The sequence below is a fragment of the Ictidomys tridecemlineatus genome, chromosome 1 (assembly GCF_052094955.1).
Source record: "Ictidomys tridecemlineatus isolate mIctTri1 chromosome 1, mIctTri1.hap1, whole genome shotgun sequence".
NCBI classification, from domain to species: domain Eukaryota; kingdom Metazoa; phylum Chordata; class Mammalia; order Rodentia; family Sciuridae; genus Ictidomys; species Ictidomys tridecemlineatus.
This window is the reverse complement of record NC_135477.1, coordinates 179,274,943-179,302,800: the sequence shown is the minus strand read 5'-3', so window position 1 is coordinate 179,302,800 and position 27,858 is coordinate 179,274,943. Positions and strand designations below refer to the sequence as shown.

Below are 27,858 nucleotides of genomic sequence, written 5' to 3'. Positions count from 1 at the left end.
CAATTGGGGTGATGTGTCTACCACGCCATCGGGCCGCTGGGCGTGTTCTGCCGGTCGGTTGCAGGTCTGCCTACCTTGCAGGCATGGGCGGCGGCTCTGCTCTGCCCTTCCTCCAATTGGGGTGAGGTGTCTACCTGGCCGGTGGGCCGCTGGGCATGTTCTGCAGGTCGGTCACAGGTCTGCCTACCTTGCAGGCATGGGTGGCGGCTCTGCTCTGCCCCTCCTCCAATTGGGGTGACATGTCTACCCAGTTGGCAGGCCTTGGGCCTGTTCTGATTCTTGACTTTCTGATATGACTCTCATCTCTTTGACAGTACCTTTGCTGTCAGGGTTACAGGACTTGCTGGTGTCATTGCGTAATTTAAAAAAATTTTTTTTAGATGTTGATGGACTTTTAATTTATTCATTTATTTATATGCAGTGCTGAGAATCGAACCCAGTGCCTCACACATGTTAGGCAAGTGCTCTACTACTGAGCCCCAGCCCAAGCCCCCATTGCATACATTTTTTTACCTGTTATTTTGTTGTTGTTGTTGCCCTGAAGATTCTCAGGTGACTCATGGAGTAGTTGCAATAGGGTGTTAAATTGAAGAGTGATGTCAGATTGTTTGGGATGGTGCTTTCGTTACTCTCCTAAGGAGGAGGCGGGAGGATCCATTGAAGAAATGGGCTTTGACAAAGGACAGGGTGGTAACCAAGCTACAAAAAAAGAAAGCAGAAGGTACACACTGAGAAGCAGTTCCAGCATTTGGGTCTCTCACATTCATATTTGTTCCTTTGTTAGTCAGAATTCCCACAGACCCTTGACCCAATGTTCCTAGGGGCTGTTAACCAGGCCAAGAAACTTGAGTAACAGCAATTATTAAGTGTAATGGATTCATCCCAGAGCAAGGATAATAAAACATAGCTTTTAGGCTCTTGAACATGGCTTTATTTTAAGCTGTCTCCCTAGTTTTCAGATAACCATTTACTGATCAGCTCTTTACTCTTGGGCTTTGTACAGCTGGTAGTAATTTTCTGCACTAAATGACTATTAATTATACTGTATGCCACACTCAATTCATGCCTTGTTGACTAAGTTGTGAGTTCACCTACTCATTGGAAATGTTCTTTACTCTCACCCACTTTTACCACCTCCTTTCTTATCATACCACACATAGAGTTTGAGCCAGTTGAACAGAAGTCTCTCAGAAATGGCAAGTCTCTGTGGCTCAGGGATAAACTTCTGGCTCTCTGCAACAGGCCACCTAATAAGCAAAGGAGGCTCTGGGGAGAAATCATCATCTCAGCATCTTTATGGCTAAGGAGTCACAAGTTGGAATGTGGCATTCAAGATTCAATATCAGAGCTTCTATTATTATTTTGTATGCATTTGATCATGCCATTTAATATCTCTATTTTTCACCCCTAAAAGGAGAGTGATAGCTCTTTCCCTGTCCATCTTGAAGGCTAAAGAAGGATAATGTACAATCGTGTATTATTTGACAATAGGGATATTTTTCCCAAAATTTTTATTGGTTGATTATAGTTGTACATAATTATGGGATCTGTTGTTACATATTTAGAGATACATAGTGATAAGTGCATCAGTAGGTAATTTTATCTTTGTGTGAACATCATAGCACGCACTTACACAAACCTAGATAGTCTAGGTCAATCATGCCATCAAGAGATGTGGCAAAGGAATCCAAGATGGTGGGCCAGAGGGAGGCAGCACTCTGTGTTGCTCTGTGAACTGGGACTCAAAATGTGAGAATACCAGTGATATTCCTGTTCCTGCATGGGAATCACCACCACCATGCCATTCAGGGCTCCAGGCCTAAGCATCTGTCTTGTGACTTTGCAACAGCGTAGATACTGTGTGAAGTGGCCTGCCTGAACCCAAGAACTTTACACAGGCTCTAAAGTCAGCTGACAGCCACACACTGCACAAGCTCATCTCTGAACCCATCCTCCAATGCCATCGCTTGGTTCCCACCAGGCGACTTGAAAGCCCACCTACCACATGACCTGACAACCCACCACTGAAAGCAGGCCCCTCCATCTTGGGCTACTTTCATTACCCTCTTCAGTGGGGGGCAACACCCAGTTTGGAGCTCCCACTGGCCAGGTACCCAGTTTCTAATTACCCCCTCTCCCCAGCAGCTGTTACCCTGATGCAGTGTCACCTGATTACCTTCACCATCCCGAGGGCAGAGATACCAACAGAGGACCCCACCTATTAGATGAGAAGGGAAGCAGGAAAGATATGGATTTCCAACCAAAATAATCCTGTTTCTCCCTTCAAAATTTTTTTCCCCCACTCCCTCTCTATTCTCCTGCTCTCACATCCACTACATATGTGAAACCAAGTACTTTGCATGAAGTAGGATTTTGAGGACTAGGACATCTGAATAGGATATTATAGCTGTGATATAATATATATATATATATATATATATATAGTGATATGTATATATATATATATATAAAATTTCTTTTATCCCACCAATTTCTACTATTTTAACTTTTCTCAATATTATATGTGTATTCTATGTACTCTACTATCTTCCCACTTACTTGTCTATTCAAAATTATTTCCTCTCCCTTCTCCTGCTACTAACCTTCCTGTTTTGATTTCTCTTTCACACTTCCTAAGTTACAACAAATCTATGTCTTCACTTCTTACCTTCTCAGTATATTATCCTTCTCCTCACCCCAGGTTCTTTGTCCACCATCAAAAACTGTAAACCCTTTTACAAACCTACTGAGTATACTGTAGATAGTAATTGAATTCACCATTTCTTTACATTGTGACCAAAATGTAAACATCTTAATAGCAAACATTTCTTCTTAGGGTGTATACTGTTTACATTGGGAGCTGATAACATTGTCCTTCATCTCAAAGGATAGGTCTTGAATCCCAATAGGTGCACTGTAGCCCTGTAGGGTAAAAACGGTAATACCTCAAATCCACAGTGCTAAAAGAGAAGACACACAAGCAATATGAAAATAGAAGGGGAGAAAGTGCCCCAAACATATCAAGATTCCACATTATTATATTCTATGTCAAGCATAGCAGAAGAAATGACAGAGAAGGAGTTCAGAATGTACATGGTTAAAATGTTCTGTGAATTAAAGGATGATATAAGAGCAAATACAGTCAGCAAAAGAACATTTCGACAAAGTGCTACATAAACAAGTGCAGGAAGCAAAATATTACTTCAATAGGGAGACAGAGGTTCTTAAAAAACCCAAACAGAAATCCTTGAAATGAAAGAAATAAAAAACCAAAATAAAAGCTCAATTGAAATTATCACCAACAGATTAGACCACTTGGAAGACAGGACCTCAGACAATGAAGGCAAAATATATAATCTTGAAAAGAATGTAGACAACACAGTGAAAATGGTAAGAAAACATGAGCAGAACATTCAAGAAATATGGGATAACATTTAAAAGATCAAATTTAAGAGTTATTGGGATAGAGGAAGGAATAGAGTTCCAAACCAAAGGAATGAGCAATCCATACAATGAAATAATATCAGAAAATTTTCCAAACATGAATAAGGAATTGGAAAACCAAATTCAAACCAAATTCAAATTCAATTGGACGCCAAATGTACAAAATCACAACATCCACACCAAGGCACAGTACAATGAAAATGCCTAACATACAGAATAAGGAGAGAACATTAAAAACCATGAGAGAAAGGAATCAATTACATATAGGGGGAAACTAATTAGATTATGTGCAGATTTTCAACCCAGACCCTGAAAGCTAGAAGATCCTGGAACAACATATATTAAGCTCTGAAAGAAAATGGATGCCAACCAAGAGTATTATATCCAGCAAAATTGAGCTTTAGATTTGATGATGAAATAAAACATTCCATGATAAACAAAATTTAAAAGAATATACAACTCAAAACTCTGCACTATAGAACATCCTCAGCAAAATATTCCATGGAGAGGAATTGAAAAACAACAATGAAAATCAGTGAAGGAAGGTATTACACTTAAGGAAAAACTAATCAAAGGAGAAACCAAGTTAAGTTAAATGCCAAAAACAAACAAAAATGGCTGGGAATACACATCATGTCTAATAATAACCCTAAATGTCAATGGCCTAAACACACCAATAAAAAGACATAGACTGGCAGATTGGATTTTTTTAAAAAAGACTCAACAATATGCTGTCTCCAAGAGACTCATCTCATAGGAAAAGATATACACAGACTGAAGGTGAAAGGTTGGGAAAAATCATACCACTCACATGGACTGTGGAAGCAAACAGGGGTTTTCATCCTCATATCAAATAAAACAGACTTCAAGCCAAAGTTAATCAAAAAGGAAAAAGAAGGACATTTCATATTGTTTAAGGGAACCATTCATAAACAAGACATAACAATCATAAATATCTATGCCCCAAACAGTGGAGCATCTACGTTCATCAGATAAACTTTTCTCAAGTTTAAGAGTCAAACAAACCACAACACAATAAATCTGGGTGACTTTAACACCTCTTTCACCACAGGAAAGATGATCCAAACAAAAGCTGAACAAAGAAACTATAGAACTCAATAATACAATCAATAAATTAGACTTAACTGACATATATAGAATATTTCATCCTTCAGTGAATGAATACACTTTCTTCTCAGCAACATGTGGATCCTTCTCTAAAATAGACCACATATTATGCCACAAAACAACTCTTAGCAAATATTAAAAAATAGAGCTACTACCCTGCATTCTATCAGATCATAATGCAATAAAGTTAGAAATCAATGATAAAGTAGAAAATAAAAGCTACTACAACACCTGGAGACTAAATAATATGCTACTGAATGAACAATGGGTTGCAAAAGACATCAAGGAGGATATTTAAAAATTATTAGAGGTGAATGAGAATATAGATACAATGTATTGAAATTTCTGGAACACTATGAAGGCAATACTAAGAGGAAAGTTCATTGCATGGAGTTCATTCCTTAAAAGAAGAAAAAGTCAACAAATAAATGACTTAACATTATGTCTCAAAGCCCTAGAAAATAAGACCAAATCAATACCAAAAGCAGTAAATAATTAAAAGACAGGAAATAATTAAAATCAGAGCTGGAATCAATAAAATTGAAACAAAGAAACAATTGAAAAAACTGACAAAACAAAAAGTTGGTTCTTTGAAGAACTAAATAAAATTGACAAACCCTTAGCCATTGCTAACAAAGAGAAGGAGAGAGAAGAGTCAAATTACTAAAATACGAGATAAAAAAGGAAATATCACAACAGACACTACAGAAATACAGAAGATAGTTAGAAATTATTTTGAAAACTTGTATTCCAATAAAATAGAAAATATACAAGGCATATGACTAGAGTCATATGATTTGCCCAAATTGAATCAGAATGATATACACAATTTAAACATCAATTTTAAGTGATGAAATAGAAGACTTCATCAGAAGTCTACCAACCAAGAAAAGCTCGGGACTGGATGGATACACAGCCAAGTTCTACAAGACTTTTAAAGAAGAACCTATACCAGTACTCTTCAATTTATTTCAGGAAAGAGAAAAAGAGGGAGCACTTCCAAACTCATTCTATGAGGCCAATATCACCCTGATTCTAAAACCAGGCAAAGACACATCAAAGAAAGAAAACTTCAGACCAATATCTCTAATGAACATAGATGCAAAAATTCTCAATAAAATCTTAGCAAATCAAATTCAAAAATGTATCAAAAGGATAGTGCACCACTATCAAGTGGGGTTCATCCCAGGTATGCAAGGTTGGTTCAACATAAGGAAATCAATAAATGTAATTCATCACATCAATAGAGAAAGACTAAGAACCAGGGCTGGGGTTGTGGCTCAGCGGTAGAGTTGTTTCCTATCACGTTTGAGGCCCTGGGTTTGATCCTCAGCACCACATAAAAATAAATAAATAAAGGTATTGTATTCAACTACAACTAAAAAATAAATATTAAAAAAAGACAGGGACCATATGATCATCTCAATAGAAAGCATTCGACAAAATACAGCACCCCTTCATGTTCAAAACACTAGAAACTAGGGATAACAGGAACATATCTGAACATTGTAATAGCTATCTATGCTAAGCCCCAGGCCACTATCATCCTAAATGGAGAAAAATTGAAAGTATTCCCTCTACAAACTTGAACAAAGACAGGGATGCCCTCTTTCACCACTTCTATTTAACATAGTTCTTGAAAAACTGGCCAGAGCAATTAGACGAAAGAAATTAAAGGGATAAAAATGGGAAAAGAAGAACTCAAATTGGCCTTATTTGCCAACCATAGGATTCTATACCTAGAAGACCCAAAAAATTCCACCATAAAATGCCTAAAACTAGTAAATGAATTCAATAAAGTAGCAGAATAGAAAAGCAACAGCAGAATACTTAAATCAAAGGCATTTCTATATATCAGTGACAAATCCTCTGAAAGGGAAATGAGGAAAACTACCCCATTTATAATAGCCTCAAAAAATTAATAAAATACTTGGGAAAGTATTTTATTTAAAAGAGGTAAAAGACCTCTACAATGAAAACTACAGAATGCTAAAAGAAAGAAATTAAAGAAGACCTTTTAAGATGGAAAGGTCTCCTTTGTTCTGGATAGGCAGAATTAATATTGTCAAAATGACCATACTACCAAAAGCATTATACAGATTTAATGCAATTCTGATCAAAATCCCAATTACATTCCTCATAGAAATAGAAAAATCAGTCATGAAATTCATCTAGAAAATAAGAGACCCAGAATAGCTAAAGCAATCCTTAGCAAGAAGAGTGAAGCAGGTGGCATTACTATACCAGACCTTAAACTATACTACAGAGCAATAGTAACAAAAACAGCATGGTATTGGCATCAAGATAGACTAATATATAGAGAGGACACAGAGACTAACCCACATAATTACAGTTATCTTATATTAAACAAAGGTGCCAAAAATATACATTGGAAAAAAGATAGCTCATTCAACAAATGGTGCTGGGAAAACTAGAGATCCATATGCAACAAAATGAAATTAAAACCCTATCTCTCACCATGCACAAAACTCAACTCAAAGTGTATCAAGGACCTAGGAATTGAACCAGAGACCCTGAGTCTACTAGAAGAAAAAGGAGGCCCAAATCTCCATCATATTGAATTAGCCCCTACTTCCTTAACAAGACTCCTATAGTGTAAGAGTTAAAATCAAGAATTAATAAATGGGATGGATTCAAACTAAAAAGCCTTTTCTCAGCAAAAGGAACAATCACTGAGGTGAATAGAGGGCCTACAGCTTGGGAGAAAATTTTTACCACTTGCATATCAGATAGAGCACTAATCTCTAGGGTATATAAAGAACTCAAAAAGCTAAACTCCAAAAAACAAATAACCCAATCAATAAATGGGCCAAGGACCTGAAGAGACACTTCTCAGATGATGATATACAATAAATCAACAAATATATTAAAAAAATGTTCAACATATTTAGCAATAAGAGAAATGCACATCAAAACTACTCTAAGATATCATCTCACTCCAGTCAGAATGGCAGCTATTATGAAGACAAACAATAAGTGTTGGAGAGGATGTGGGGGAAAAGGCACACTCACACATTGCTGGTAGGACTACAAAATGGTGCAGCCAATATTGAAAGCAGTATGGAGATTCCTTGGAAATCTGAGAATGGAACCACCTTTTGACCCAGCTATTCCACTCCTGAGTTCCAAAGGACTTAAAAACAGCATACTACAGGGACACAGCCACATTGATGTTTATTGCAGCACAATTCACAATAGCTAAACTGTTGAACCAACCTAGATGCCCTTCAGTGGATGAATGGATAAAGAAAATGTGGTGTATATACATAATGGAATATTGCTCAGCAATAAAAGAGAATAAAATCATGGCATTTGCAGGTAAATGGATGAAGTTGGAGAATATCATGCTAAGTGAACTGAGTCAATCCCCAAAATTCAAATGCTGAATGTTTTCTCTGATATAAGGAGGCTGATTCATAGTGGTATTGGGAGGGGGGGCATGGGAAGATTAGACAAACCATAGATAGGGCAAAGGGGAAGGAGGAAGAGAGAGGGGGCAAGAGGGTAAAAAAAGATGGTGGAATGAGATGGACATCACTACCCTAAGTACATATATGAAAAAGACAGGAATGGTGTGAATGTACTTTGTATACAAGCAGAGAGATGAAAAATTGTGCTCAACATATGAAATGAATTATACTGCATTCTGCTGTCATATATAACAAATAAAATATTTTTTTAAAAGGATATGTGGCAAACACAAGATATATGAGGCTGCTGCCTGCACTCTGTCTTATGGTAAATTTTCTTCATAAGTAGAAGGAGTACACTATACAATAATGATGAAACATGTAGCATTGTAAGTACATAAACTGGTAACATGGTCATTTATTATCACCAGGATTAATTCTGGATATTATCTGTGCCATGCTTCTGTGTGACTAGCAGCACAGTGGGTCTGATAACACCAGCATCATCACACTGCAGACATGTAAGCAATACCATGGGCTACAGTATTTTGACAGCCATGATGTCACTAGTCTATAGGAATTTTTTAGCTCTATTGTGATCTTAAGGTACCATCAGCACATATACAATCTATCATTATTATGTGGTACATGATTATATATTAATGCAATCAATAAGCTATGAACATTTTTTAAGTACCCATGTTGACAATTTAAATTTTAATGAGAGCCTGCTGAGGGGCAGAGCCGCCCCACCCCCCGCACCTGCAAGGTAGGCGGACTTGCGACCCACGGGCAGGTCAGGCCCAGCAACCTGTGGAGTGACAGAGCTGCCCCACAAGCCTGCAGGGTAAGCGCACCTGCCACACACCAGCAGGACAGGTCCATCGGCCTGCTGAGGGGCAGGCCCACCCCCTCCCTTGGTGCCTGCAAGTTAGGCGGAACTCTGACCACCTGCACATCAGGCCCAGCGGCCTGCTGAGGGGCGGAGCCGCCCCCTCCCTCCATGCCTGCAAGTTAGGTGGAACTCTGACCACCGGCACAACAGGCCCAGTGGCCTGCTGAGGGGCAGACCCGCCCACTCCCCCTGTGCCTGCAAGGTAGGCGGAACTCTGACCACGGGCACATCAAGCCCAGCGGCCTGCTGAGGGGCAGGCCCGCCCCCTCCCCCAGTGCCTGCAAGGTAGGCGGGACTGTGACCACCAGCAGATCAGGCCCAGCAGCCTGCTGAGGGGCGGAGACGCCCCCTCCCCCCCGCACCTGCAAGGTAGGCAGACCTGCGACCCACGGGCAGGTCAGGCCCAGCAACCTGTAGAGTGACAGAGCTGCCCCATGCGCCTGCAGGGTAGATGGACCTGCGACACACCAGCAGGACACGTGGAGCGGTCTGCTGAGGGGCAGGCCCGCCCCCTCCCCCAGTGCCTGCAAGGTAGGCGGGACTGTGACCACTGGCAGATCAGGCCCATCGGCCTGCTGAGGGGCAGAGCCGCCCCCTCTCCCTGCACCTGCAAGGTAGGCGGACCTGCGACCCACGGGCAGGTCAGGCCCAGCAACCTGCGGAGTGACAGAGGTGCCTCACGTGCCTGCTGGATAGGCGGACCTTCGACCGACTGGCAGAGCAGACCTAGTGGCCCGCCAGCATGGTAGACAGATCACCCCAATTGGAGGAGGATCACAGCCACTACCTGCCCTGCAAGGGAGATTTTTGAACTATACAAGAGCCATATAAATAAATAGAGGAAAAATTTCAAAAACACAACAGTTTCACCAAGCAGAAAGAAACGCCAGCAGTATGAAAAGACAAGGAAAGAAAGGACCACAAGCAATGCAGGTCAACTCAACTTTAGAAGAGGTAATAGCTGAAACAGATAGAATGTCAGATAAAGAGTTCAGGATATACATGCTTCAGATGATCTGGAGTCTCAAGGAAGACATTAGACAGCAAAATCAGACAATGAAAGATCACATTCACAAGGAACTACATAAACAAATACAGGAAGTAAAAGATCAATTTCAGAGGGAGATAGAGGTAATAAAAACAAACAAATAGAAATCCTAGAAATGCAGGAAGCAATAAACCAACTTAAAAACTCAATTGAGAATACTACCAGCAGAGTAGATCTCTTAGAAGATAGAACATCAGACAATGAAGACAAAGTATTTCAACATGAAAAGAACATAGACAGCTCAGCAAGTCTGCTAAGAAACCATGAGCAGAACATCCAAGAATTATGGTATAATATTAAAAGACCAAACTTAAGAGTCATTGGGATACAGGAAGGCACAGAGCTCCAAACCAAAGGAATAAACAATCTATTCAGTGAAATAATACGAGAAAACTTCCCAGACTTGAAGAATGAGACAGAATCCCAAATCCTAGAAGCCTACAGGACGCCGAATGTGCAAAATCATAAGAGATCCACACCTAGACATATTATAATGAAAATGTCCAACATACAGAAAAAAGAGAGAATTTTAAAAGCTACAAGAGAAAGGAAGCAGATTACATTTAGGGGTAAACCAATCAGGATAACAGCTGATCTCTCAACACAGACTCTAAAAGCTAGAAGATCCTGGAATAACAGATTTCAAACACTAAAAGGAAATGGGTTTCAACCAAGAATCATGTATCCGGCGAAATTAAGCTTCAGGATAGAAGATGAAATTAAAAACCTTCCACGATAAAACAAAAGTTAAAAGAATTTGCAGCTAGAAAACCATCTCTTCAAAAAATCCTTGGCAAAACATTACAGGAAGAGAAAATAGAAAACAACAATGAAAACCAAAAGTGGGAGGTAGGACAGTAAAGGGGGGAAAATAATCAAAGAGGAAAACAAATCAGGTTTAGTAGCATTAATAAACAAATATGGCTGGAAGAACAAACCATATCTCAATAATAACCCTAAATGTTAATGGCTTAAACTCACCAATTAAGAGACACAGGCTAGTTGAATGGATCACAAAACAAGACCCAACAATATGCTGCCTACAGGAGACGCATTTGATAGGAAAAGATATACATAGACTGAAGGTGAAAGGTTGGGAAAAATCATACCACTCATATGGAATGCGGAAACAAGCAGGAGTATCCATACTCATATCAAATAAAATAGATTTCAAGCCAAAGTTAATCAAAAGGGATAAAGAGGGACACTACATACTGCTCAAGGGAACCATACACCAACAAGACATAACAATCATAAATATATATGCCCCAAATAATGGTGCAGCTGTGTTCATCAAGCAAACTCTTCTCAAGTTCAAGAGTCTAATAGACCATCATACAATAATCATGGGAGACTTCAACACACCTCTCTCACCACTTGACAGATCTTCCAAACAAAAGTTGAATAAGGAAACTATAGAACTCAATACCACAATTAACAACCTAGACTTAATTGACATATATAGAATATACCACCCAACATCAAGCAGTTACACTTTTTTCTCAGCAGCACATGGATCCTTCTCAAAAATAGATCATATATTATGTCACAGGGCAACTCTTAGACAATATAAAGGAGTAGAGATAATACCATGCATCTTATCTGATCATAATGGAATGAAACTGAAAATCAACGATAAAAGAAGGAAAGAAAAATCATGCATCACTTGGAGAATGAACAATAGGTTTCTGAATGATCAATGGGTTTTAGAAGACATCAAGGAGGAAATTAAAAAATTCTTAGAGATAAATGAAAACACAGACACAACATATCAGAATCTATGAGACACAATGAAAGCAATTCTAAGAGGAAAATTCATTGCCTGGAGTTCATTCCTTAAAAAAAAGGAAAAACCAACAAATAAATGATCTCATACTTCATCTCAAGATCCTAGAAAAAGAAGAGCAAAACAACAGCAAAAGAAGTAGAAGGCAAGAAATAATTAAAATCAGAGCTGAAATTAATGAAATCGAAACAAAAGAAACAATTGAAAAAATCGACAAAACTAAACGTTGGTTCTTTGAAAAAATAAATAAAATTGACAGACCCTTAGCCATGCTAGCGAAGAGAAGAAGAGAGAGAACTCAAATTACTAGCATACGGGGTGAAAAAGGCAATATCACAACAGACACTTCAGAAATACAGAAGATAATCAGAAATTATTTTGAATCCTTATAATCCAATAAAATAGAAGATAGTGAAGGCATCGATAAATTTCTTAAGTCATATAATCTGCCCAGATTGAGTCAGGTGGATATAGACAACCTAAACAGACCAATGTCAATTGAGGATATAGAAGAAAACACCAAAAGATTACCATCTAAGAAAAGCCCAGGACTGGATGGGTATACAGCAGAGTTCTACAAAACCTTTAAAGAGGAACTAATACCAATACTTTTCAAGCTATTCCAGGAAATAGAAAAAGAGGGAGAACTTCCAAATTCATTCTACGAGGCCAACATCATCCTGATTCCGAAACCAGACAAAGACACTTCAAAGAAAGAAAACTACAGACCAATATCTCTAATGAACCTAGATGCAAAAATCCTCAATAAAATTCTGGGCGAATCGGATACAAAAACATATCAAAAAAATTATGGACCATGATCAAGTAGGATTCATCCCTGGGATGCAAGGCTGGTTCAATATATGGAAATCAATAAATGTTATTCACCACATCAATAGACTTAAAAATAAGAACCATATGATCATCTCGATAGATGCAGCAAAAGCATTCGACAAAGTACAGCATCCCTTTATGTTCAAAACTCTCGAAAAACTAGGGATAACAGGAACATACCTCAACATTGTAAAAGCAATCTATGCTAAGCCTCAGGCTAGCATCATTCTGAATGGAGAAAAATTGAAGGCATTCCCTCTAAAATCTGGAACAAGACAGGAATGCCCTCTCTCACCACTTCTGTTCAACATAGTTCTCAAAACACTGGCCAGAGCAATTAGACAGACAAAAGAAATTAAAGGCATAAAAATAGGAAAAGAAGAACTTAAATTATCACTATTTGCAGATGACATGATTCTATACCTAGCAGACCCAAAAGGGTCTACAAAGAAACTATTAGAGCTAATAAATGAATTCAGCAAAGTGGCAGGATATAAAAACAACATGCATAAATCAAAGGCATTCCTGTATATCAGCGACAAAGCCTCTGAAATGGAAATGAGGACAACCACCCCATTCACAATATCCTCAAAAATAATAAAATACTTGGGAATCAACCTAACAAAAAAGGTGAAAGACTTATTCAATGAAAACTACAGAACCCTAAAGAAAGATATAGAGGAAGACCTTAGAAGATGGAAAAATATACCCTGTTCATGGATAGGCAGAACTAACATCATCAAAATGGCGATATTACCAAAAAGTTCTCTATAAGTTCAATGCAATGCCAATCAAAATCCCAACAGCATTTCTTCTAGAAATAGATAAAACAATCATGAAATTCATATGGAAAAATAAAAGACCCAGAATAGCAAAAACAATGCTAAGCAGGAAGTGTGAATCAGGCGGTATAGCGATACCAGACTTCAAACTATACTATAGAGCAATAGTAACAAAAACAGCATGGTACTGGTACCAAAACAGGCGGGTGGCCCAATGGTACAGAATAGAGGACACAGAAACCAATCCACAAAATTACAACTATCTTATATTTGATAAAGGGGCTAAAAGCATGCATTGGAGGAAGGATAGCATCTTCAACAAATGGTGCTGGGAAAACTGGAAATCCATATGCAACAAAATGAAATTGAAACCCTTTCTCTCACCATGCACAAAAGTTAACTCAAAATGGATCAAGGAGCTTGATATTAAATCAGAGATGTGGCATCTGATAGAAGAAAAAGTTGGCTATGATCTACATACTGTGGGGTCGGGCTCCAAATTCCTCAATAGGACACCCATAGTGCAAGAGTTAACAGCTAGAATCAACAAATGGGACTTACTCAAACTAAAAAGTTTTTTCTCAGCAAAAGAAACAATAAGAGAGGTCAACAGGGAGCCTACATCCTGGGAACAAATCTTTACTCCACACACTTCAGATAGAGCCCTAATATCCAGAGTATACAAAGAACTCAAAAAATTAGAAAATAAGATAACAAATAACCCAATCAACAAATGGGCCAAGGACCTGAACAGACACTTCTCAGAGGAGGACATACAATCAATCAATAAGTACATGAAAAAATGCTCACCATCGCTAGCAGTCAGAGAAATGCAAATCAAAACCACCCTAACATACCATCTCACTCCAGTAAGATTGGCAGCCATTAGGAAGTCCAACAACAACAAGTGCTGGAGAGGATGTGGGGAAAAGGGTACACTTGTTCATTGTTGGTGGGACTGCAAATTGGTGTGGCCAATTTGGAAAGCAGTATGGACATTTCTTGGAAAGTTGGGAATGGAACCACCATTTGACCCAGCTATTCCCCTTCTAGGTCTCTTCCCTAAAGACCTAATAAGAGCATGTTACAGGGACACTGCTACATCGATGTTCATAGCAGCACAATTCACGATAGCAAGATTGTGGAACCAACCTAGATGCCCTTCAGTGGATGAATGGATAACAAAAATGTGGCATTTATACACAATGGAGTATTACTCTGCATTAAGAAATGACAAAATCATAGAATTTGGAGGGAAATGGATGGCATTAGAGCAGATTATGCTAAGTGAAGCTAGCAAATCCTTAAAAAACAAATGCCAAATGACTTCATTGATATAAGGGGAATAACTAAGGACAGGGTAGGGATGAAGAGCTAGAGAAGATTAACATTAAACAGGGATGAGAGGTGGGAGGGAAAGGGAGAGAGAAGGGAAATTGCATGAAAAGGGAGGTTGATCCTCAGGGTTTTACAAAATTACATATAAGAGGAAAGGAGGGGTAAGAGAAGAATAATACAAGTGGAAGAAATGATTTACAGTAGAGGGGGTAGAGAGAGAAGAGGGAAGGGGAGGGGAGGGGAGGTGAGGGGGGATAGTAGAGAATAGGATAGACAGCAGAATACATCAGACACTAGAATGGCAATATGTAAATCAATGGAAGTGTAACTGGTGTGATACAGCAATCTGTATACTGGGTAAAAATGGGAGTTCATAACCCACTTGAATCCAACTGTGAAATATGATATATTAAGAACTGTGTAATGTTTTGAACTACCAACAATAAAAAAAATAAAGTTTAATGAAAGATTACTATAAACCTCAGGACAAATGGTCAGAAGAAATTCTTCTAGTCATGTGAATAGTATCTGTCATTTCTAAAGAGTTTTTCATACATTAGCCCCGAAGATCCCCCTAACAAATCATGAGATAGATTAGATGTCTGAAGTTATCCTTGTTGTGGGCCAATTGAATCCCCCTCTCAAAAAGCAAATTATGCTGAAGTTCTATCCTCTACTACCTCATAAAGTGACCTGATTTGGAAATAGGATTGTTGCAGATGTAATTACATAAGAACTTGTCATACTGAAGCATCATAAACTCTTGATTGAGTACAATTAGTGTCCTTTTAAAGAAAAGAGAGGAGACAGAGACACACAAGGAGAAGCCATGTGGTGACAGAGGCAGAGACTGGAACAATGCAGCTGTACACCAAAGGATGCCAGCAGTTGAGGACCAGCATGGAAGCTAGGAAGAGTCAGTTGAGCAGCTTTCCTACAGACTTTAGAGACACCATGATTCTCTTTACACCTTAAATTTGGACTTCTATCCTCAAGAACAGTGAGGGAACAGATTTCTACTGTTGCAAGTCATATATTTTGTGGTATTTCATTCTTAATGACTTTGGGAACTTATACAATTACTGTAATTCTGACCTGTACACTGAGGTTTCAAAAAGTTTAATAGGAAACTATTAATTGCTGAAAATCTACTTCATGCTGGGTAGTCTGCTAGACCCTAGGTAGACAGCTCTAAGTAAAAGTAGAGTACAAATTATACTGGGGTTGGGGCACACTGCTTGTTAGTGACAAGTAATAGGAAACTCCAGTCTCCAGGGAAATATTTGTGGATTGGTTATTTCAATCATATCTCCTCTCAGTATGGAGAGTCTCTTAATACCCTATGCTATGCTTCCTGTGAATACATTTCAGCCTCAGTCTCTCAGCAAATACCTTGCTAGGGAACTTCTATTTCCTAATAGATACTTGACACATGTCATCATGGCCTTTGGACACCCTTCCTCATTTTTCCTTGATCTTGAAGTTGGGTTTAAAAGAATTGATGCAAAGCAGTTGCTGATAATGAAACTATGGAGGAAGGGGGAAGGAAATGCCACATTGTGACCACATTTCTAGTTGTGGAATAGGTATTTAAAGCCCTGTGAAGGGTTATGAGTCACTTGTTGAGGGATTTGTGCAGAAAAATCCCTATGGAACACCTGAACTCACTCTTCTATGTATGGAGAAGAGCAGAAAGGAGCAGAGGGACTTGACTGCATCTACCCCCAGTTCCCTGTACAGAGAATAAAATTTGGCTGCTCAGCCCCTGGTGATAGGGCTATGGGACTTGGTGTTTTCATCACTTAAGGAAAAGAAAAGATAAAATAAATGTGTAAAGAAACCCTGCACTGTTAATAAAACCAACCATAGCTTTAACCTTGAAAATCTATTTCAAGACCTTTTTCTCCCTCCTACCTTGACATTTTAATGGGGTCGGCAGTTTGAGCTTCACTATAATGGAAACCAGAAGTTGATCTCCAAAACAGAAAGGCTGCAATGGCGGGACCAGCAGCTTTTGTGTCTAAATGTATCAGCTCTGTCCTTGGCAAATGGCAATGTTGCCTGACAGGCAATTACTGCTCTTCCTAATTGCTTCCATCGAACACACTGTTTGAAATACCTAGATCCCCATACCAAGCTGTACCTCAGCCAGCACTGTTTTTTCTTGGCTTTGTCTAATGCCTATTTTTGGCACACAGGTTTCTGTCTGGCAATAAAGTTCATTCCACCCATTAAACTTTCCAAAGACCTTCTCTGATCAAAGACAGAAGGCTATCCTAATTAGGTTGCATCGTAAGTGGAAGATTGGCAAAGCAGAACATCTCCTATGCAACATGTCAGTACTAGGGAAGAAAACGGAAGCTATACTGAGAACTATTCCCACAGACCTACAGTCTATGGTGCAGCTGTCTGTCTCATGGGCATTTTTTTGAGTGCCTGTAGCAATGGGTATTGAATGGGGAACTGTGGATGCCCAGAAGACAGGATGAATATGTGTAATTATCAATTTTGATCTCACTATAGGAAGCATGATATTTTTTACCACTGACCTCATTTCCCACCAGCTTATACTTGGATTAGGCTTTCTCACTGTGCTTACTGCTTTTAAAATGACCATTCCTCAAAGGACTTCTTACTATATGATTCTATGTATATGACCTTATAGAAAAGGAAAAACTAGGAAAAAAACCAATGTTTTACAGAACTTGGACCTTGGACAAGTAGTTAACTTTCAAGGTGAGAAAGGGAATTTTTGTGAGGGCAATGAAAATGTTCAGTAACTTGATTGTCAAATTGATTATAAATGAGTGTGTGTGTGTGTGTGTGTGTGTGTGTGTGTGTATTTAAAACTCATCAAATTGTACCCTTAAAAAGAGCAAATTTTATCTAAAAATCACTTTAGAGATATAAAACCTTCATTTTTAGGACTTGTCTCTGCTTGTCTACTCCAGGCTCTGCTGTGTGTGGACAGCCTATCCATGGGGAATTTGTCAAAAACAAACAGTGGCAATTTTAACATCACTGGTTAGTTACACCAATTGTAGCTATTAAGTTACTGCTGCTAAAAACCTTAAAAGGAAAAATGGAATGAGAGATCTCTAGGGGAATTTGAAGTGTTCTGATATATTTCTGGGAACTTGGAAGGCCATGGATGTGTGAAGTACAATGCACATGCCAAGGAAAGGCATAAAAGGGCCCTAATCTCACACCTCTGGCTCATCTTGATAATCCACCCAATCTGGTAGTGAAGGCTAAGGCAGAGTTTATATGCTACTTTTCAACTTGAGTGTTGAAAACATGTTCCAACACACTACAGAATCTCTTGGTGATAGAAGAGGGAATTGGTTCAAAGAATTTGAGGAAATCTCTGTCCAATCATTAGTTGAATATTAAGGTAACTAAGCAGACACTTCAGCATCTGTGCACAATAAATAATACAGATATTATAGAAAGAGTTCCAAAAAGAACAAACAGCAACAGTGACAAACTCTGGGAAGGAAGTGGGATCTGATCCCAGAGTTATTATGCAATGTTATTGAAAATGCCCTGTTTTCAACATCAAAAAAAATAATGATATATGCAAAGAAATAGAAACTTATGGCTTATATACAAGAAGAAAAGTAGTCAATACAAACTTTCATTGAGTAATCTCAGACATTGGACTCAATTAAAATTTTAAACAAGCTATTGTAAGTAGATACAAAAAGGAAGCTATGTAAACAGTAAAATATGAAAATGATATCTCAAGTTGAGAATATCTATGTTGAGAATATCAGTAAAGAGACAGAAATTATTTTAAAACAACAGACATTCTGGAGTCAAAAAGTATAATAATTGAAATGAAAAATTCACCAGAGAAGTACAAAAGCATATTCAAGCTGTCAAAAGAAATGATTGGCTAACTGGAAGCTAAGTCTATTGACATAAACTATTTGAGGAAGAGAAGGAGAAAAATAAATTAAAAATAGACAGGGTCACAGAAACTTGTGGGAATCATTAAGGCTACCAATGTACACATAATAGAAATCCCAGAAAGACAGGAGAAAGAGAAAGGAGCAGAATATTTGAAGAAATAATAATCAATACTCCTCAACTTCAGCATTAATATGTACATCCAAATGCTGAACAAATCTAAGTAAAACTTTCAAAGAGTTCATACCTAAATATATACTAGTTAAACTATTGAAAGTCTGTGAGAAAATCTTGAGAGAAGTTGGATAAAGGCAACTCATCATGTATAAGGGATCCTTAAGGATATTTAAAGTTGATTTCTCCAAAAATTATGGACACCAGAAAGCAGAGGGTTGACACTTTTAGAGTGCTGAGAGAAAGACCACCAACCAAGACTTCGATAACCAAAAAATTAGCCTTAGAAACAAAGGTCCAAAAAATACGTTCTCAGAGAAATTAAAACAGATAATTGTCATTCTTAGAACTTCCCTAAAAATGATAAAAGAAGTTTTTCAGGCTGAAAAGAAAAGGAACCTAAACAGTAACTTGAATTCACATGAAGATATACAATGTACTAGTAATAACTATGTAGTCATCACTTACATAGGTAAGTATAAAAGAAGGTATAAATTCTTGTTAGTTACTCTTTCTTTTCTTCTGATTTAAAAAACAAGTGCATGAAACAATAATTATAAGCTAAATTGATGGACTTATACTGTATAAATATGTAATGAAAATAGCATGAAGAAGGAAAAAGGAATAGAGTTTTATTGAAGAAAGAGCTTTTTATACTATTGAAAGTAAGTTGATATTAATCTGAACTAATTTGTTTAAGAGGTCAGGACAATCAGCAAGACTAACTTAAAGATAAATAACAAAATAAAACAGCAAGGGAATTAAAATGGTATGCTAGCAGATATCTGCTAATCACAAAGGAAAATATTAATGGAAGAAGAGAGGAACAAGCAAGGCATAAAGCATGGAAAAATAAGGGAAAATGGCAGATGCAAATCCTACTTATCAGTATTTCGTTAAATGTTAATGAACTAGACACTTTAGTCAAGAATCAGAGACTGGCAAAATGAATTTTTAAAAAATGTTTAACTATATGTGATCTAACAATGATACACTTTAGACTCAAACACATAAATAGGTTGAAAATAAAATTACATAAAATTCAAACAGTAACCTTGGGAAAGAGGCACTACACTAAAATCAGATTTTGCAGTGATAAAAGTGTCAATCTATAATGAAGATATGATAATTACGAACATATATGTAGCTAACAACAAAGCCCAAAGTAAATGAAACAAAAACTGACAGAGAAGAAGAAACAGATAACAATAGTATTTGGAGTTTTCAATACCCAGTCAGTAATTATGAAACAACTGTACGAAAATCAAAATGAAATGTAAGTCTTAAACTTCTCTCCTGTTTTCATAGGATCCACCCTCTGTTTATCCTTATTTTGCTCTAGCTTATACATATGAGAATGTTTTCCCATTTCATCCATTTACCAGCAAATTCCATAATTTAAATCTTATTTATGGCTGAATAAAACTCTGTTGTGGGGGCTGGGGTTGTGGCTCAGTGGTAGAGCACTTGCCTAACATGTGTGAGGCACTGGGTTCTAATGCTGGCACCACATAAAAATAAACAAATAAAATAAAGGTAATGTGTCCATCTACAACTTAAATATTTTTAAATAACTCCATTGTGTGTGTGTGTGTATATATATATATATACATCACATTTTCTTTATTCATTTTTCTGTTTACCAGCACCTGGGCTAGTTCCATAATTTGGCTATTGTGAATTACACTGCTATAAACATTGATGTGTCTATATTACTATAATATGATGATTTTTGTTCTTTTGGATATAAAAGATCAATGCCAAGGAGTGGGATAGCTGGGTCATGGTGATTCCAATTCTGGTCTTTTGAAGACTCTCCATACTGCTTTCCAAAGTGGTTGTACTGATTTCAGTTCTACCTACAATGTATGAGTGTACATATTTCCCTACATCTTCACCAGTGTTTATTATTATTTGTATTCTTGATGATTGCATTATAAGATGAAATTTCAACCTAGTTTTGATTTGCATTCCCCTCATTGCTAGAGGTGTTGAGCATTTTTTCATATTTACTCAGAATTTGTGTTTTTTCTTTTGAGAAATATCTGTTTAATTATTTTCCCATTTTTATTTGGGCATTTTGGTTTTTTGATGTTGAGTTTTTTGAGTTCTTTATATATTTTGGATATTACTTCCCCATCAGAGGAGTAGCTGGCAAAGATTTCCCATTCTGTAGACTCTCTCTTCAAACCTTGTTTCCTTTGCTCTGTAGAAGCTTTTTAATTTGATGTTGTCCCACATATTGGTTCTTGGTTTTATGTCTTGAGCTTTAAGTGTATTATTAAGGAAGTCAATGCCTGCAAAAGTATCTTGGAGTGTTGACTCTATGGTTCCTTCAAGAAGTTGCAAAGTTTCTGACCTAACTTTTAGGTCTTTGATCCACTTTAAGTTGCCTTTTGTGCAGGGTTAGAGGTAGGGATATAGTTTTATTCTACTACATATAGACTTCTAATTTTCCCAGCACCATTTGTTTAAAGCATTACACTTTTCTCCAACATAGATTTTTGACATCTTTGTCTAATAACAAATGACTGAAACTATGTAAGTTGTCTCCTCTATTCTATTCCACTGGTCTTCATGTTTGTTTTGATGCCAATATATGCTGTTTTGTTATATTTGGGTACTAGGGACTAAACCCAGCACCTCAGGCATGCAAGGCAGACACTATATATAGCACTAAGCTGTATGCCTAGTCCCATTCCACCATGCTTTTTTGTTTGTTTGTTTCTATACTTCTGTGGTTAATTTAATATCAAGTATAAGTCAATAGTTTTCCTATATTCCAATAATAAAACTGCTGAGAAAGAAGTCAGGAAAACTAACCCATTCTTAATGACCTAAACCCATCCCATCCCCCAAATACTTAAGAATAAATCTAACCAAGGAGGTGAAGGACCTCTACAATGAAAACTATAGAACACTGAAGAAAGAAATTGAAGAAGGCAATAGAAGATAGAAAGATGTCCTGTGTTCTTTGATAGGCAGAATTAATATTGTCAAAATGGCCATATTATCAAAAGCATTAATCAGATTCAATGCAATCCCTATCAATGTGCCAATGACATTTTTCACAGAACTAAAAAAAATAGTCATAAAATTCATGTGAAAGAATAAAAGACCCAGAATGGCCAAAGTGATACCGAGCAAGAGAAGCCACTATATCACAATATCTGATTTCAAAGAATAGACGTTCTTCTAATGTACACATGAATTCTTCTCCAAAACAGACAATACTTTAAGACATAAAACAAACACCCCAAATTTAAGATTGAAGCTCTACAAAATCTGTTCTCTATGATGAAATGAAATTAGAAATCAATAATAGAAAGAAATTCGAGAATTTCACAAATACATGGAAAGTAGACAACACATTCCTAAATAAGTATGTTGGCTAAAAGGGCAAAGATTAATTACAAAGGAAATTAAAAAGAACTGTGAGATGAATGAAAAATTAAAATACACCATACCAAAAATTATGTGACACAGTGAAGCAGATCCTAGAGGGAAATTTTACCTGTAAATGCATATATTAAAAACAAAAATCTCAAGTCACTTTAAGAAACTAGAAAATAATTGACCAAATATGCTACATGCCTGTATTAATATATTAACAATAATAATATATCTAATTAATAATATATAATTAATAATTAATTAATAATTAATTAATATAATTAATATTAATAATATTATTAGTAATAATATATTATGTATATAATGCATCAATTGACAAATAAATAGAAGGGAAACAAAATAGTGGAAGAAGATCAGGGAAAGGAGGAAGGGAGAAAGGGATAGCACTTAGGATTGAAAATGAGAAAACTACATTATATGCATTTATGAATATGTCCACATGAACCTCACTCATATGTATAACTATAATGCACTAAAAATAGAAATTATCAAAATAGCAAACTGAATTCAAAGCTAGCAGAAAGAAGAAAATAACAGAGTATAAATTGATGAAGAAATTAACAGAATTACAAAAACAATAAAGAATCATTGAAACCAAGGATTGCTTATTTGATAAGATTAATAAAATTGAAAATTTTTTATTTAGACTTAAGAGAAAAAAGGAAGGAGAAGGCTCAAATTGATACATTCAGAAAAGAAAGGGATATCACTACTGAAATTAAAGAAACAAAGTTTCCTTAAATAATATGATGAACAATGGTATGCCAGCAAACCAGGTAACATACATGAACTTGAAAAATATCCAGAAAAACACAAGCTACTAAAACTGATTCAAAAAGCAATAGACAAACTGAATAGACCTATATGAAATAAATGAAATAATTACTAATAGTAATTTTTAAAAATAAAATAAAAATAAAAGCCTGGGCCCAGCTGGCTTCACTGTTTGATACTACTCAATGTCTAAAATCAATCAATATCGATCCTTTTCCAATTCTCCCAAAATGTAAATGAGGAGGAAACACTTTCTGACGCATTCTTTGAAGCCAGTTTTGTTCTGATAGCCAAACCAGATAGAAACATCACAAGAAATCTATAGAATGATATCCTTTATAAATTTGAATCCAAAAAATTGCAACAAATACTAGCAAACTGAATCCAGTAACATATTTGCATAATTACAAACCATAATTGAGTAGGACTTATCCCAAGAATGTAAAGTTGGCTTATTCTATGAAAATCAATCAATAAAATATACCATATTAATAGAATAAATAGCAAAAAATATGGTAATTTATTACCATATTTTATAATTGATTCAGAAAAGGCATTGGCAAAGTACTTATCCTTTCATGTTAAAAATACCTGAAAAACTAGGAAGATTGGAACTTTCTCAACCTGATTAAGAACATCTATAAAGATACATACTTCTAACATAGCACTTAAAGTTGAAAGACTGAAAACCTTATTCCTAAGACTAGACACAAGATAGGACAGTCCATTCTTACCCTATTTGTTCAACACTGTTCTAGAACTTCTAAAAAGGGCAATTAGAAAGATAAAAATAGGTAGTTAGATGCTTATTAAAAAGTAAAACTATCTTTATTCATAGATAACATGATCTTTATTCAGAAAACCCAAAGGAACACACATATATACATGTGCACATACACACTATTGGAACCATTAAATGAGGTCACCAAGGTTGCAGGTTATGTGATATACAAAAAACAATCATATCTGTACAATGCTAATAAATAATCCAAAATGAAATTTAAAAATTTCATTTGCAATAACATAAAAAATAAAAGAAAATTTAGGAATAATCTTAACAAAAGAGTGCAAGATGTGCATACTGAAAAATATTTTAAAAATTGAAAAAATTAAAGAAGACACAAATGGAAAAGTAGGGTTTTTTTTCGTGGTTTGGAAAAGTTAAGATGGCAATACTACCCATTGATCTACACATTCAAGACAATTTCCAACAAAATCCTTTTTTTCCCAGAAGTTGACAAATTGAATCTAAAATTTTTGTGGAAGTATAAGGTAACCAAAATAGCCCCCCCAAAAAAATGAAAAAAGAAAGAATTGGGAATCTCATATTTTTCAACATTTACTACGAATTTAACTATCCGGACTGTTTGGTAGCAGAATGGTACAGACATAGGAAATGTAGTTAGAATTGTGACCCCATCAATACATTCTCACATTTATGGACAATTGATTTCTGTATGGTTGCCAAGAATATTCATGGGTAAATAATAATCTTTTTCAATAAATGGAGCCGGGACTAGATATCTAATGCAAATGATGAAGTTGGATCTCTTTCTCACACCACACACAAAAATGAATTCAAATATATTATAGATCTAATATAAAGACTAAAATTACAATGCTCTTAGCAGAAAATACAGAAGTTTATCTTTGCAATCTTGGTTTAGACAAACTCTTTACCTGTGACATCAAAAGCACAAAGACAAAAGAAAAATAAGTGAATTGGATTTTATCAAAATTAAAAACTGTGCATCAAATGATGCTATCAAGAAAGAAATCCCTAGAATAGGAGAAATATTTGCAAATTGTTTATCAGATAAAGGACTTTATTTAGAAAATATAAAGAACTTTTCCAATTCAAAAACGTAAAGACAAATAGTCTGATAAAAAAGGGAGCAAATAACTTGAATGAGCTTTTTTTCCTAAGAAAATATAAAAATTACCAAGAAATGTATGGAAAGATGTTCAATATCATTCAGTATGGAAATACAAGTCAGAATGTCAATGAGATTAGTACTTCACACCTACTCAGAAGACTTCAATATAATAATTTTAAAAAAAGACAAATGATAACTGGTGTCAGTGAGGCTGCAGAGAAATTGGAACCACCTTGTGTTACTGGTAGGACTGTAAAATTATACAGCTATTTTGGAAAATGGTTTTGCAAATTATTGAAGAGTTATCACACAAGTCAACAATTTCATTCCTAGACATATGCACAAGAGAAATGAAAACATATGTTCACCAAAAACTTGTGTATGTGTGTGTGTGTGTGTGTGTGTGTGTGTGTGTGTGTATATATATATATATATATATATATATATATTTATCACACTCCTTTTCATAATAGCCAAAAATGGAAACAACACAAATGCTCATCAACAGATAAGTGGATAAATAAAAGTGGTATATCTATATAATACATTAATATTCAGCCATTAAGAGAGAAGTCCGGAAACATGCTATAACCTAGATGAAACCTGAAAACTTTATACTAAATGAAAGAAACCATACACAAGAAGACACATATTATATGATTCCCTTTATAAAAATATTCAGAAAAGGAAAACCCATAAAGAAAGGAATTGTGTTAGTAGTTGCCAGGATCCTGGGCTAGGAAAGAATAGCAGGAGTGGCTAGTGGGCGTGGGGTATCTATTTAAGGTGATGAAAATGTTCCAGAGTAGATAGAGGTAATGCTTGTATAACTCTATGAACATATTAAAAATCACCAAACTGTACATTTTAAAAAGATGAATTCATTGTAGGTGAATATATATCAATAAAACTGTTATTTAGAGGGGCTGGGGATATAGCTCAGTTGGTGGAGTGCTTGCCTCACATGCACAAGGCCCTGGGTTCAGTCCCCAGCCAAAGCAAAACAGAACAAAACACAACCTGTTATTTAGAAAACAAAAAATCATATCTTCTCTCATCTGTACTTTAAGCTGTTCAATAGGTTCTTCTTGCTCTTAAAGTCCAAGGCCTGACCATGGCCACACTGCCCTGTCTTGCTTGGTATTCTCTTCCTCGGTGTGTTCTAGTCACCCTCACCTACCATGATGCTTTGAATGCATCTAGTTCTTCTCAACTGCAGAGTCTGGTCATTTTTCTTTTTTCTGCCTGGAAAGTCCTTCCCCTGCTTTGCCTGTGGTTTCTCCATCTCATTCTTTCTGTCTACAGCAGGTGTTCCCCTTCCCACACCAGTGACAAATTGTCATATCATGTTGTTTGTTTTCTTTGTGCACTTGTGCCCCAAGTTGAAATGATCTTGCATATTTATGTAATATTTTTTGTATGTTTGCTCTCTGACCTTCTAGGTCATGTGCCTGCTATCAGACATGCATCTTCCTTAGAGGTGACTTCTCTGGCTTATTCTTCACTATGCCTCAGGGATTGAGAAGTGTTGTCCAGCACTGGGAGGTTCATCTAATCATGGTGCTCAGTATATGCTGCATACTGGAACATGAGCACATTCCCAAGTCCAGTGATAAATTGACTCAAGTTCTCTTCTCACAGGCCGTACATCATAAATAAGGGCCCTCTATGGGCAAGGTGTAGAAATTGCTATTGGGCACCCAGAAAGACATTCAAGATTTTCCACTGGGTGGGACCAGGGAACTCCTTAGAGATCTTGCCTCTTTTTTTTTTTTTTAATTTGGTGCATCAGCCATTGAAACCCATTCAGGCACCAACCAGAATAAAGATATGGAGGATGCCCTGGAGGGATTCACATCCCAATGAGGGAAACAGACTCAAAGAGTTGTGACATAATGCAGTAAATGCTGAGAGCAAGAAAGTGCAAGAGAAGTCCCCACATGGAATGTGGTTGCATGTGGTGTCTTTAGGGAGACTTAATTGAAGAAGTTAAACTTTTATTAGACCTTCCCAGAAAGGGCTCTAGACTAGCAATTCCCAAACTGGGAAGGAAGCTGGGGAGGGAAGTGAGCTTGCATATTTGGCAATGTCTAGGGACATTTTTTTTTCAAAGTAGAGGCAGGGGAAGTGCTACTGGCATCCGTGAGAAGAGGCAAGGGAAACAGCTGAATGTCTTACATCTTACAGTGCTCAGGAAAGTCCTACCACAGAGAGTCATCTTGTCCCCCATATCAATAGTGCTAAAGCTGAAGAACCTGGTTGGTTCAATTAGTCATTAATGGCACCAAAACTGCTACATGAGACATTAGGATGGATCAATCAGGCTGACAACATCCAAACCCTTGCTCATTTTTAGCAACACACCCACCCACACACACACACACACACACACACACACACACACACACATGCAAAAGAGGATACACAATTTTGGGTCTGTAATGTAGTAGGGGCTACATATAAAATATTTCACAAAACAGCAGATCTCAACCTTAGTGCAATGCTGGTCAATAGAAATATGTGAGCCACATATTTTATCATAAATTCTCTCCTAACCACATTAAAAAAATAAAAAGATGCAGAAAGAATTTCATTTTAGTATTGCTATGGTTTGGATATGGTTTGTCCTCCAAGGGATCCCTGTTAGAAGTTTGGTCCTTAGTGAAGTAGTATAAAAGGTAGTGGGACCTTGAAGAAGTGGGAGGCACTGGGGGCATTGTCCCTATAAGGGATTGAGATATTTCTCCTGAGATCCTGGCTAGTTCTTTGGAAAGATGGTTATAAAGAGAGTGAGCCTGGCTCCTTCCCTCTCTCTGGCTTTCTGTTGAGCACTGTGATCTCTCCCTCTTGCACACACTCTATCCATAGGTGTTTCATGATAATGTGACAACCAAGAAGGCCCTCGCCAGAAATGAGTTGATGTAGGCACCATGCCCTCCAAAACCGTGAGATAAATAAAGTTCATTTCTTTTTTTCTTTATAAGTAGTCTGCTCAGGTATTTCACTATAGTAATGAAAAGT

General features: G+C 36.8%; 1 long non-coding RNA gene across 1 annotated transcript in view; it reads right to left on the bottom strand.

The window, feature by feature from the left end:
* Positions 1-518: 518 nt before the first annotated feature.
* LOC120885487 (uncharacterized) overlaps positions 519-27,858 on the bottom strand; it is a 114,742-nt gene continuing 87,402 nt past the window's right edge. The window contains exon 3 of the long non-coding RNA XR_005728134.2: positions 519-699. This is a non-coding gene — a long non-coding RNA (uncharacterized LOC120885487). The remainder of the gene's footprint in view (positions 700-27,858) is intronic.